Source organism: Phyllopteryx taeniolatus, chromosome 6, assembly GCF_024500385.1.
Source record: "Phyllopteryx taeniolatus isolate TA_2022b chromosome 6, UOR_Ptae_1.2, whole genome shotgun sequence".
NCBI lineage: Eukaryota > Metazoa > Chordata > Actinopteri > Syngnathiformes > Syngnathidae > Phyllopteryx > Phyllopteryx taeniolatus.
Window position 1 is genome coordinate 23,831,320 of NC_084507.1, and position 13,223 is coordinate 23,844,542.

The 13,223-nt window shown below is 43.5% G+C and overlaps 1 protein-coding gene and 1 long non-coding RNA gene across 8 annotated transcripts in view; one reads left to right on the forward strand and one right to left on the reverse strand.

Annotated features, from left to right (window-relative positions):
- Positions 1-13,223, reverse strand: part of LOC133479713 (glutamate receptor ionotropic, kainate 2) — a 180,507-nt gene that overhangs the window by 28,789 nt on the left and 138,495 nt on the right. The gene's annotated exons all lie outside the window — the stretch shown is intronic.
- Positions 5,365-11,437, forward strand: LOC133479715 (uncharacterized). 6 transcript variants are annotated; one of them, XR_009789051.1, is made up of 5 exons: positions 5,365-5,450; positions 7,965-8,681; positions 9,308-9,435; positions 10,047-10,167; positions 10,327-11,437. It is a non-coding gene; the product is annotated as an uncharacterized LOC133479715 (long non-coding RNA). The 6 variants fall into 6 exon arrangements; XR_009789050.1 differs by lacking the exon at positions 5,365-5,450 and having other exon boundaries at positions 5,457-8,262; positions 8,333-8,681; XR_009789053.1 differs by lacking the exon at positions 5,365-5,450 and having other exon boundaries at positions 5,457-8,681; positions 10,267-11,437.

The window sequence follows — 13,223 nt, forward strand, 5'->3', positions numbered from 1 at the left end:
GTTGGGCAAAGACAGGGTGCCTCAAATTGTATTCCTACTATGCCACAGAATGAATACGAGGGAACATTACTTTCCAGGCGAGTAGATTTGAAAGCAGTTCTGAAGCCATTTTAAACCTAATTAAGTCACATCTTCAAGGTCCTGCCCGCCATTATTACGTATAATGACTTTTTGTGGCTGGTCGATATTTCAGATCAACTGGGTGATTTGTGGAGTCCCTATCAGAATCTTTTGGAGTCACCCTTGACAAATCAGACAATTGAGCAGGCAAGCTTCAGGCTGCTGATAAGAAGAAAGTAGTGGCTATGAATACAGGGATAGATAACTCCGAGATTCCAAAGCAGGTGGACAGCAGAGGTGCATCGTGCCCTATACAGTATGTACACACAAACACAACAAGAGATTTAGGATCTTTGAAAAGGAAAGGTACAAATAGTAACCGAGTTCCAAAACTACATTGTAATTCTCCAGAATACGAGTGATTCCTAGCGTCGACAAATTGAATTGAAATACTCCTACTTCAAAACACATATGCCCATTTCATTGCATAATTGATTCCTGATGAATTCAAGTATCCCGTCACCAATCACCAGTAAATATGATATGTTGGTGCCTCGTTGATTTACACTAAGCCAAAGACATACTGAAGACCTTATAGAAACACACATTTTCCACACTGTAGTGATTTCCAATCCCTTGAATGCATTGATAGACACTTAAAATATCCATCCATCCATTTTCTGAGCCGTTTGTCCTCACTCACAACCATTTGCACTCACATTCACACCTATAGGCAATTGAGAGTCTTCAACCAACCTACCGTGCATGTTTTTGGGATGTGGGAGGAAACGGGAGTGCCCGGAGAAAACCCACGCAGGCAGGGCCGGATATTGAACCCCGGTCCTCAGAACTGTGAGGCAGATGCTCTAACCAGTCGTACACCGTGCCGCCCACTTAAAATAGTCAGATTAATTTAGCTAAGATTACATTTTCTGTACTTATCTTTCCATTAAAATGTATTAACCACTGAGGTATTAATAAAAAGTCAACAAAAGTAAAACACTCTGGTGTCTTCGTTTGAATAACAAAAGGAAACAATGTTAAGTGAAAGTGTATCATCCCTTAGATGCGTCTAATATTTTCTTAACTATTGCAAAAGTACATGGATCTCGTTTGATGTGTGTCCCGCGTCTAAGACGCACAAACGTTAGCAGGTACGCATGAAGCATATTTAATGTGCGTCCATTAACGAGTGGTTTAAGACCCACCCTACATATCCCGTTCGTTTGTTTGTTTGTGTGTGTGTGTGTGTGTGTGTGTTGGTGAAAAGATTCCACACACAGTAAATCAAAAGTATGAATCCTATCTTAGTGCTGCAGAGGCAGAGTAGGGCGGGTTATCGTTCCATACAATGGACGCGGGAGTTTTTTTCTGGAATCAATAAATTGTCATTGTTGTGGTAACACCCGCCGCGCCGCTGGCAGCACGGCGTTTGCTCCGTAGATGCACACAACTGGGACAAAGCGAAAGTTACCCATTTATTACATTCGCTTTCCTCAAGTGTAATGTGTTTTGTGTTATTTGGGCGACGTGCCTTGCGTCTGGCGGCACACGTGTTTCGAAGCGATTAGAGAAGCCGCTCACTTCACTTTGAACGCCCTGTTTACACGGATGTCCAGCGGTTCGTTCGTCGAGCCTCCCGGAATGACGGCAAGCCCCGAGTTATTGCACTCAGTCGAACGGTGACTGTAGAGACGCTTCTCCCGGCTGTTCTTTGCTCATGAATCCATTGCTCGAGTCGGTCTTCCAACTCGGGCCACCTCGCCTCGTTTCCGCGGAAACTCAGCTTCGTCTTCTTGACTTGGCGACGCTCGTTTTCCCGCTTCGTCCACTTGCGAACCACGGATTCGTTGATCTTGAATTCTCTCGCGGCTGCTCGATTCCCATGTGCCTCCGGGTAACAGATAGCTTGCAGTTGAAACTGTGCTTCGTAAGCGCGTCTCTTCGTAGGTGACATTTTCGGGGGTCCTTAGCCAAACCCATGTTGTTTTGCACAATGCGCACCCCGGAATTGCTCCCAGTCAGTCAAGCGGTAAAATAAAAAGAATCAAACATTTTTACAACATTGTAAAAAACACTTCCGATGCTATATGCCTACTGGGGGCGTGGCTTTAGCGTCCTACTTCACGCACCCTTACCCTGTCCTCAGCCACGTCCGCGTTTCCTCTATGTGAGCAGCGTGTCGACAGGAAATGCGAAAAAAATAAATAAAAGAAAATACCAAAAATTGAAAGTCAAGCGGAGCGCTCATCACACAACAACATTTATGGATGTTGGAACTCGGTGCACACATGAGGTCCATTTTGGAGAAAATGGAAGACTTTTAAGTGCGCCTTATGGTCGTGAAAAAACGGTACCTTGCAGGTTTTTTTGAATCCATTCATTCATTCTTAACGAGACTCTTATCAGTGATGTGTCAAATTTACAAGACATTTTCTTTCCTCCTGTTTGGTTGCACTTTAACTTTACAACAGAGAAAAATCAGCAAAAATCAGATGACCTTTTGGCCAATTTTTTTATGTATGAATGTTTGTTTGAATGTCATCATCTTTGTTGTATGTTCTAATGTGTTCAAAATTACGATTTGAAAAGGCTAATATCGATACCCATGAATCGGCCGGGCCCTAATTGTAACCTCTTGTGTTGGATCTTATTCTTCACTTCTCATATTTTTCTTCGCTTATTGGAGGTCATTCTTGTGGAATGTGTCCTCAAAGAGGCACAAAAAGCTTTTTTGAGGCGTGTTGTCGAGCCTGATGACAACTTCAAACTTTCGAACGATGAATTATTTTCCAGGCTAAGTTGTTTGAATTGACATTGGATTTAAAATGCTTCACTGTAGGTATCCTTGGTCTGGCGAAGATAGGCTACTCACTGAGTTACTGACAGTGGAAAATATACAAAATCTGACTCCTGGCAAAATATTTCCCTTGGGAGCCATCCGAATATGTTTGGCTCAACTTTCCACCTTCACTGAAGGTTCATATATTACCCTATTATCCTAATTCCATTATTATTATTATTATTATTGCTGTTGTTGTTGTCGTTGTTAATATTAACTATAGCCGCCCAACCTGTAAAAAAAAAATCTAATTACTGACTTTTTAGGGGTATTGCTTGTGGTGCTGGTATACACAGCGTGGTATGTTATACTGTACAATATTTTCAACAGTCTTGATTTTCTGCATTTACAGAAAACGGAGTAAAAAGGACAACAATTCAAAAATGAGCATGCACTTGTAAGGGTATGTGTTCTATGTTTGAGAACATTGATCTCGATACAGTGGATGTAACAGTTATTTGTTTCTAAATACATATCATCCTTGTAGAAGTGAATGAAAGTCATGTGGTTTACGGCATTCAGCATTCAGCCTTGATTTGTGTGCAGCAGCACACACCGGTGCTTGTCGTCAAGATCCTGTTCGCTGCCTGTCAAAGTGTTTTGCATATTTTTCAAAGGCCCTTAATCAAAAGAATCCAGAGACTGGAGGGAGATCAGGTTTTTGTCTGCGCAAACAACAGCTTTTTCTTTTATGCAGCCTTCTTTCGTGGCACCGTTGTATAGACACTGTTTATGACACAGGGAAGATGCTAAACACAATCACTATAATATAATGGAAAAGAAAATTGCACTAGAAACACAGTATCTTCAGTCACATTTGGAGCTTTGAGCACTCAACCACCAGAAGAGTTGCAGATCAGCTGGGAGAATGTAGTGCTGAAATGCAGTTTCATAAATGTATTTTTCTACCCCAGTGAGGTGGATAGTTCACTTGAGATGGAAGAAAACCCAAATAACTGAGGAATGGGCAGAAATAAAAAACACAGTACTACATTGTGACACACAGCGGGATATGAAATATGTATTAGGCAAGTGATAATTCCCTCTAGCGTGCGCTCTTAAATTTAAATCCAATTAATGTTTTATTTAAATGTTGTGTGTGTGACCTTGCTGTGTACTACACTTGGGACTGTAAAAGTCCCTAAACAAAGGCTACATTGCATTTTTCCCCTCTATTGTGCTGATTTTGCATATATGATGTAAATGAAGTATATTTAGGAACTCATTGGAACTCATATTATATGTTTAATGCTAAAATACAATGATTATTGTGATCCATTCATTTATTGTTTTGCAAAAAACATCAACATATAGTTATTGACTTGTATTCAAAAATACAAAATTATAATAATAATGGTTACCTTGATGAATCTCTGACCAAGGAGTTGTATCAAATTTGGGTAGAGGTAAAAAGGGTAGTTCAGTTTGAAATTCCTCAATTTGGAAGTCTAGCCGAAAACAGATTGTACTGTACTAGAGTTTTTAGGATTTTGGCATATACACCAGCACAATATACTGTATATACATGTACAGTATGTATTACTGGAACTGATTTGATGCAGCTGTTGCTAGTATTGTGGCTCATGAATGTATTGTAACTGATATATTGAATTCTATACAGCAATCAGGATATATTATATACTTTATTGTATTACTATTGTGTAATTATGATCTATTCATATATATACAACAAATAAAATGTTTTACAGTTACTCCTATCACGAGTGTTATTTTTAGGAGTGCTAAAATAAGAGGATCTAGAAATGACAGTGGTGGTATTTAGACCTATCAACCAGACAGATTGTTTTATCTAGGAGCAGTGGTGGGGGGAGGAGCCAAATACTCAACAGTACTCAACTAAGAGAACTGTTACTTTAGAATAATACCACTCAAGTAAAAGTAGTCCTCCGAATATTTACTTAAGTAAGAGAAAGAAAGTACTCAGTGAAAAAACTACTCAAGTCAAGAGTAACTCGTAAGTTCTCATTTAAAAAAAAAAAAAATCAAGATTTTGCACATTAATTGGGATATTACCTGCATTATAGATATTCCACGATAACAGGCCACCAATGTATTGTGATTTGCGTCCTCATTTAGCCAGAGAGCTTTTTGTTACTCTTCTTCCCTCTGGTATCATAAACACCATTTCCATGAGTTTTCCCTGATTTAATAATTACAGTGTTCCTCCTATTATTTTGTGGTGCATGCAAAACGATCTGCATTTGTAAAGACTGAGGAGTCAGAAAAAAATGTTCTCTTTGGTTTACACATTTACTGGCATCTCCCAATTACACCCACAAGGTAAAAAAATCCAGCCCAACCTTTAACAAGATGTGATTTTATTAGCTAACAAGCAAGTCTCTGCAGCGGTGGGTGTTTGCTTAATGAATTATTCAGTTTTGTTGTAGCAGCAGTCCACAGGGAATTCTGCTCGAGAGACGAGTGAAACGCTTGTATGCTTCAGAGACTGTCCTTCGCAGTCATTGACATAATTAGCCATAATAGTAATTATACTATTTTCCAGCACGAGTCAAGAATTACCGAAACAGTAAGTATGTTGTACATTTTATTCCTGGATTTGAATTTTGATGTCTGTACATATCATTTGTGTGTACTGCTACTCCACACCCCAACCATCATGTATGTGTGCTTTTAACACCTCGATGGGTGCATTATGGGCAACTGCCCTCTGCATTTGGCTGGCTTCATTAATACTCAACTGATTGCTGCATCGAACACAATACCAAATTAATTGTTTGCTTTAAATCAGTGTATTTGTTTATTATCTGTTCAGTTTAGCTTTATTTATGGGGATCAGTTTCAACATTGTGTTTGACTATTTGTCACTGGTTAGAAGAGGCTCAGCAAAACTGTTCCAGCACAAAAGGCACACAGATACACCATTCTGCATGGCCATGCAGCTGAATAGGACAGGTGGAAAAAAAAAAAGTAGTGTTCAAAGGTCGTATTGTACCATGTGGCCAAACCGTAGCATTCTTGGAGTGAAGCTAGCAGGCACAATGACGTTGAGATGATTTAACCCTCCCAAAAAAAAAAACATGCCAGACAAAAGAACGAAAATATAATTTTCACTGGAAAAAGTCTTGAAGGACCCTCCTTGAGCCGTCACCTTATCGTGGTGGAGGGGTTTGTGTGTCCCAATGATCCTAGGAGCAATGTTGTCTGGGGCTTTATGCCCCTGGCAGGGTCACCCATGGCAAACAGGTCCTAGGTGAGGGACCAGACAAAGCACGGCCTATCCCCCTTATGAAGAAGACAAATTATGGACTCAGGTTTCCCTTGCCCGGACGCGGGTCACCGGGGCCCCCCTCTGGAGCCAGGCCTGGAGTTGGGGCTCAAAGGAGAGCACCTGGTGGCCGGGCCTGCACCCATGGGGCACAGCCCGAAAGGGTAACGTGGGTCCCCCTTCCCATGGGCTCACCACCTGTGGGAGGGGCCATAGGGGTCGGGTGCAGTGCGAGCTGGGCGGTGGCCGAAGGCGGGGACCTTGGCAATCCGATCCCCGGCTACAGAAGCTGGCTTTAGGGACGTGGAATGTCACCTCTCTGGCAGGGAAGGAGCCCGAGCTGGTGTGTGAGGTCGAGAAGTTCCGACTAGATACAGTCAGACTCGCCTCCACGGACAGCTTGGGCTCTGGTACCAGTCCTCTCGAGAGGGGTTGGACTCTTTTCCACTCTGGAATTGCCCACGGTGAGAGGCGCTGAGCAGGTGTGGGTATACTTATTGCTCCCCAGCTCGGCGCCTGTACGTTGGGGTTCACCCCGGTGGACGAGAAGGTAGCCTCCCTCCGCCTTCGGGTGGGGGGACGGGTCCTGACTGTTGTTTGTGCCTATGCACCAAACACCAGTTCAGAGTACCCACCCTTTTGGAGTCCTTGGAGGGGGTGCTTGAGAGCGCTCCCGCTGGGGACTCCATCGTTCTGCTGGGGGACTTTAATGCTCACGTGGGCAATGACAGTGAGACCTGGAAGGGCGTGATTGGGTGGAACGGCCCCCCCGATCAGAACCCGAGCGGGGTTCTGTTATTGGACTTCTGTTCTCGTTCAAGCTTATGTTCAAGCATAAGGGTGTCCACACGTGCACTTGGTACCAGGACACCCTAGGTCGCAGTTCGATGATCGACTTTGTGGTCGTGTCATCGGACTTGCAGCCGCATGTCTTGGACACTCGGGTAAAGAGAGGGGCAGAGCTGTCAACTGATCACCACCTGGTGGTGAGTTGGCTCTGATGGTGGGGGAAGATGCCGGTCCGACGTGGCAGGCCCAAACGTATTGAGAACAGGTTTTGTGACCTTTGTCAGCTTGAGCCTTGTCTGTTGTTAATTTCCAACCCTTTCTTGAACGTGGACACAACATACAGTACATTACTGAGAAACTAACTGCAATCTTCAGCTTGGATGCTGTACAGGGGTCGATTAGAATATGTAACATTGCAAAATGAGCTGGACCTCAAAGCTTATCAGGCTGCACCAAACATTTGGTGTCTTGTTGACACAGACCAGTACAGTGGTGTCTGTACAGCAGCTATTAAGGTTGCCAGCTAGTTTGGATCAACCTATCTGTGTCAATCTGCCTTTTCTGACATGAACTTTATCAAAAACAAACACATTCCTAAATCATTGTTAATAAATACTTTGAGAAATCATTAATATGATCAATTTCTTCAATAATAATGAATATGAATAATTATGAATGATAACACATAATTAGGTAATCTGAGCAAATTTGTTGTTTCATAAATGGGTATCAAACTGGTAGCCCTTCGTGTTCATCAGTAACAAGAAGTAGCTCTTGGTTTCAAAAAGGTTGGTGCCCCCTGTCTCAGTTTAGCAGGTTGAATGCAAGTTCTACAGGGTCAAAGTTTAGAGATTGACTTAGCCAGTCTAAAGCTTCCACTTCTTGCCCCTCCTTTGTTGAATGCCAGTTTGTTTCGCATCATTACCATGCTGCATGATGGAGTTTTGTTGTATTTTTTTTAATTGGCAGACCGAATGTTGCAATTGTTTTTATTTTTAATTTTGTCGCTGCCATCATGAACTGAAGATACCAGAAGAAGAACTTTTAGGTTGTTGATCAGATCCAGGTGAAACAGGTCCAAGATGAGGAACCCGAAAAATCATGACGAAGAACCCTCCTATGTATCATGTACTTCCCTGCAGTACAGTTTTTGGAGCCTGGACGTCGCTTTGCGCCCTCTCGCCCTCTCTCTCTCCCCTCCCCTCTCTCTTTCAGAACCATCCTCAAGCTGCACACCTGTCTCCAATCAGCCCTCGTCACCACCTACAAATAAGCCTGCCTGTTCCCGGAAATCCTCGCTAAAGTCTTGCAGCTTATTCCAGCGGTACCACGACCCACTTACCACACTGTTCCTTGATTAACTTTTTGACTCCTGTGTCTCTCCTCGTTCCCAGTATTTCCCCCGTGTTCCTGATCCACGTCATTCCTGCCGCCAAGCCAGCCGCCTGTCCTCTCCACTGCCAGCCACCTGTCCACGCCACTGCCAGCCAACGCACCAACAACCACCTCCATTACCTTCCTAAATAAACTGTTCATCGCTATCTATCTGCCTCCACCTGCTCTTGGGTCCAGCTGCTCTCCATACGTGACACTATGGTGAGAAATACAGTTGGATCACATTTTCCCTGGCCTGAATGCATCACTGCAACCCCTTCTGAAGCCAGGCCTGGAGGTGAGGCTTGATAGTGAGCACCTAGTGGTTGAGCCTGCATGACTACGCTACGCACAGCCCGAAGAGACAACGTAAGTCCCCCTTCCCTTGGGCTCACCACCTTTACTGTACTGTACGTTTGCAGTCTGATCTGTGGCTACAGAAGCTGGCTCTGGGACAAGGTCAAACGAGGCATAAATACTTGAAATTGTTTAAACTGTGGGCCCTGAATCGATAATCTATGAAAATGTAACTTTTTTAATGGAATTATGGAAATAAATAACATTTTCCACAATATTCAAATTTTTGCTGAAAGACCCATCAAATGTCTGATCTGCTTCTGTTACTGTCATGTCTGCTGCCCCCAACCAACTGTTGATGTTTAGTTATTAAGAGGGTAAAATTGAAACCATAGTTGTCGAATGAATGAACGTGAGTCTCGCATTTGTGAAGACATATTAACCACAATGTTGTCTGTGACGAGCACCTGTGCACATATTTTAATGCATAGTTGAATGGAAAAGAAAATGTTAGAACAGCTGTTATTCAAGCTGAGATAGCACCAGCACCACGTGTCTTGTCCAGGTGTGCCTCGTTGTTTTGTCATTTTGTTTACATTCAGTTCCCTGGTCATAAAAAACGTTTTTTTTAATTACTCCTGCTTCCCTGCCTTGCCTTTGCTGCTTCCTTGCATTCTGATCCACTTTCGCCTCTACAGCACCACGAAAACCCCATATACTGTATGTGACAGAATGACCCGACGAAATAAAGACATAGCGGGAAGTGCACGACGTCGCCCTACACGTCGTCCGTCTGCTTGCCATCGCCCTCAACCTGTCGACTGAGGTAACCCTCAGCCTATTGTTCTCACCTCTCTGTCATGCTCACCAGTATCCTCCTGTCGTCTTAGTCTTTCACGTGATGAGTTTTCATTTTGCCCTACCATTTTACTTGTTCATGTTTTTATAGATTAGCCCCAATTGATGCAACCTCCTTTTCAATTTAAGATTCTGACTCAGATTTAGATTTCTCCAAGATTCTTTCTTTGTCCCTGATAGTTTTTCTAGTTCAATTCAGTTTTTGTCGAGTTTTCCCTTTTTATGATCCCTGTGTGCCCACACCTAAGTGTATTCCTTATGATCTTTACTTTGGTCCCAGTTTGGCCATCTATCCCGGACATCCGTGTGGTGGCCAACAAAGGCGCCCAAGTCAAGGTTTAATTTTGTCATCATGTTTTTGTGCACCAGTTACCAAGTCGCGTTGTTTCGCACCTTGTTTCACCTCTATTTCCTTGTCAAGTATGTCAATGCCTATGTCCAAGTCATGTCATTCTGAACCTGTCTCAGAATCACCTCATGCCCAGTCTTTTACTTCATCTTGTACCACCCGTTTCCCCTAGTTAAAGTTTCTGCACACTTGCTCCTCTTGTTTCTGTTACCCAACATCCATGGCGATAGGCTGATTAAGCTGATGCAGACCCTGTTCCTGCACCGCGGCAGCTCATGGCCCATGTTCCTGTGTCGGTACCGCAGAAAGTCATGGTTCCTGTTCCTCTTCTGTTGACGCGGCAAATCAAAGGTTCTGTTCTGGTGCAGCACAAAGTCACAGTTCCTGTTCATAATAATAATAATAATATAATCTGTGTTTTTGTGGACTTCTTGTTTTGACAAACTTTAGTTTTGTTTCATGTCATTCGGCCAACCCCCTCCCCTTTTCTTTTCCTTTGTCCTTCAGCAGCCATGTGCGCGAGCCACCGCCGGGAAGAGGACGGTGGTGCTTTCGATCGAGGAAGCCGGTCAAGTGGCTTCGATTGCTTTTCCTAGCTGCGATTGTTTGGCGGACCCTTAGCAAGCACCTACCGGCATCCCGTACCGGTCACGCACGCAGCGTGACCGGTACGGTCTCAGCCTGCACTGTGTTCTGCTCAGATATCATTCACTGTGACTCCCACTCTCTCTTCTCCACCATCAACAAACAGCTCAACCCAATGGGCAATATCACGCAGTCATTTACGATGAACAAATGCAAGAACCCCCTGGACTACAATTGATAACATCTGTACTTCTGTACATCAACAGCTCTCCACACACAAAAATCTCCAGCCCTGTTCTGCATTCAATCCCCACTGAAATCCCACAGTTCACCCTTGCCTCATTTTCGCCCGTTACGTCCTCTGACCTAAACAAACATTTTTTAAAAATCAAACTTACCACCTGCCCATTGGAACCTTTCCCATCTCCACTTGTCAAATCATGTGTCCCCTGCCTCACACCACTTATCCTGGATATCATCAACTCATCCCTCTCCTTTGGTACTATCCACTCCGCCTTCAAAATTGCACACACTGTACTTAAAAAACCTCGACTGGCTCCTGAAAACCTGGAAAAATTTACATACACTGCCTGTACGTTAAAATGTGATGTTTAGTGTTGTAAATACTGTTTAAGAGCATTGTGTGTCATTAAAATCAGAGAAAATAACTTTTTCCTAAACTTTGAATTCAGCATGTCACAGTAGCACAAACTATTTTCTGTCTCTGCAAACCTGAAGGCATTGGAGGAGTTGATATTGTTATGACTGCAGTATGTACCATGCACCCGCCTATGACAAAAAACTATTGCAGTCATTGAAGTAGCAAATAATGTTATTTGTGGACACTGTACTAGTATGCATACTGTACGTGAATGTGCAGTGATGAGGTTTTGGGAGGATTTGTGGACTTATAAATTATGTGCTAGAATAGAAAACCTATTGAAAATCAGCCAGGCAATAAATCTGCGATGAAACACTTGGTATATGGTAATTACTGTACAGATTGTAGTGTTAAATGTTTTTTTTTTTGTTTTTTTTCACACAATGTTTATTTTTAGCAGTGATTGTTTTCATGATTTTTCTTGAGGACTTTTACAGAAATTGTCCAAACCCAAATATCAATAATGTTGCAGACAGAACCTGCGTTTAGTTTTTAATCTATTGTTGCCATTATGTCATCTTGTTTTTTTCCGTCAGTGTTGCAACTCTACATACCCTGATAAAGTACTTCTAAGTACCTACTCAATCTGTATACACTGCATGCTGCCTACTCAACGAACAATTACATCACTCATCACCTGCAGCGCTCAAGCAAGTGAAATGGTATCAAAATATATTGCCTGTACAGTGACAAAGTTTTAATCACACCCATATTAACAATATTAATCATGCTTATCATTGGGCTATCACACCCTTGTCTAAATACTGTATCAAGACACAGTTTTTAGCACATCAGAATCAGAATCAGAATCAGAATCATCTTTATTTGCCAAGTATGTCCAAAACACACAAGGAATTTGTCTCCGGTAGTTGGAGCCGCTCTAGTACAACAGACAGTCAATTTACAGAACACTTTGGAGACATAAAGACATTGACAAAAAACAACAACAAACAACAATTGTGCAAAAAGATGCAGAGTCCTCAGTTCGAATGGCTAATGACGCAATAGTCCGGTGCAATGACCATTGTGCAAAGGGCACTGAGACTTCAAGGAGTGTATGCGGTTTAAAGTGACGAGTACTGCGATAATCTGGGACAATGGTTGTGCAAATGTTACAGATACTCCTCAATCAGTGTGCAAATGAAGCAGATACTACTCTGGCATGAGTGGCCACTATATGCAAATAGTGCAGCACGGCGAGACAACTACAGTGAGTGCACGAGTAATACATAATACAGAATACAGAAATGTGACAACGAACTCAAGTCAAAAAATTGCCAGCTTGTTGTAATGGAATTGTAAGTTAGCTGTTCAAGAAGTTGATTGCAAGAGGGAAGAAGCTGTTGGAATGTCTACTAGTTCTAGTTTGCATTGATCGGTAGCGCCTACCTGAGGGAAGGAGCTGGAAGAGCTGGTGACCGGGGTGGGGAGGGTCCGAGAGGATTTTGCACGCCCTTGTCTTAGTTCTGGCAGCGTGCAAGTCCTCAAGGGTGGGTAGGGGGGTACCGACAATCCTTTCAGCAGTTTTGATTGTCCGTTGCAGTCGGAGTTTGTCCTTTTTTGTAGCAGCACCAAACCAGACTGTGATGGAAGAACACAGGACTGATTCGATGACCGCTGTGTAGAACTGTCTCAGCAGCTCCGGTGGCAGGCCATGCTTTCTCAGAAGCCGCAGGAAGTACATCCTCTGCTGGGCCTTTTTGAGGACGGAGTTGATGTTGGTCGTCCACTTCAGGTCCTGGGAGATTGTAATTCCCAGGAACTTGAAGGTCTCGACGGTTGACACAAGGCAGCTGGACAGCGTGAGGGGCAGCTGTGGCGAAGGATGCCTCCTGAAGTCCACGATCATCTCTACAGTCTTGAGCGTGTTCAGCTCCAGGTTGTGTCGGCCGCACCACAGCTCCAGCCGCTCCGCTTCCTGTCGATATGCAGACTCGTCACCGTCCTTGATGAGGCCGATGACAGTGGTGTCATCTGCAAACTTCAGGAGTTTGACAGTCGGGTTCGCTGAGGTGCAGTCGTTCGTGTAGAGAGAGAAGAGCAGCGGAGAGAGGACACAACCTTGGGGCGCCCCAGTGCTGATGCTGCGTGTGGATGAGGTGGCCTCCCCCAGCCTGACCTGCTGTGTCCTGCCCGTCAGAAAGCTGTAGATCCACTGGCA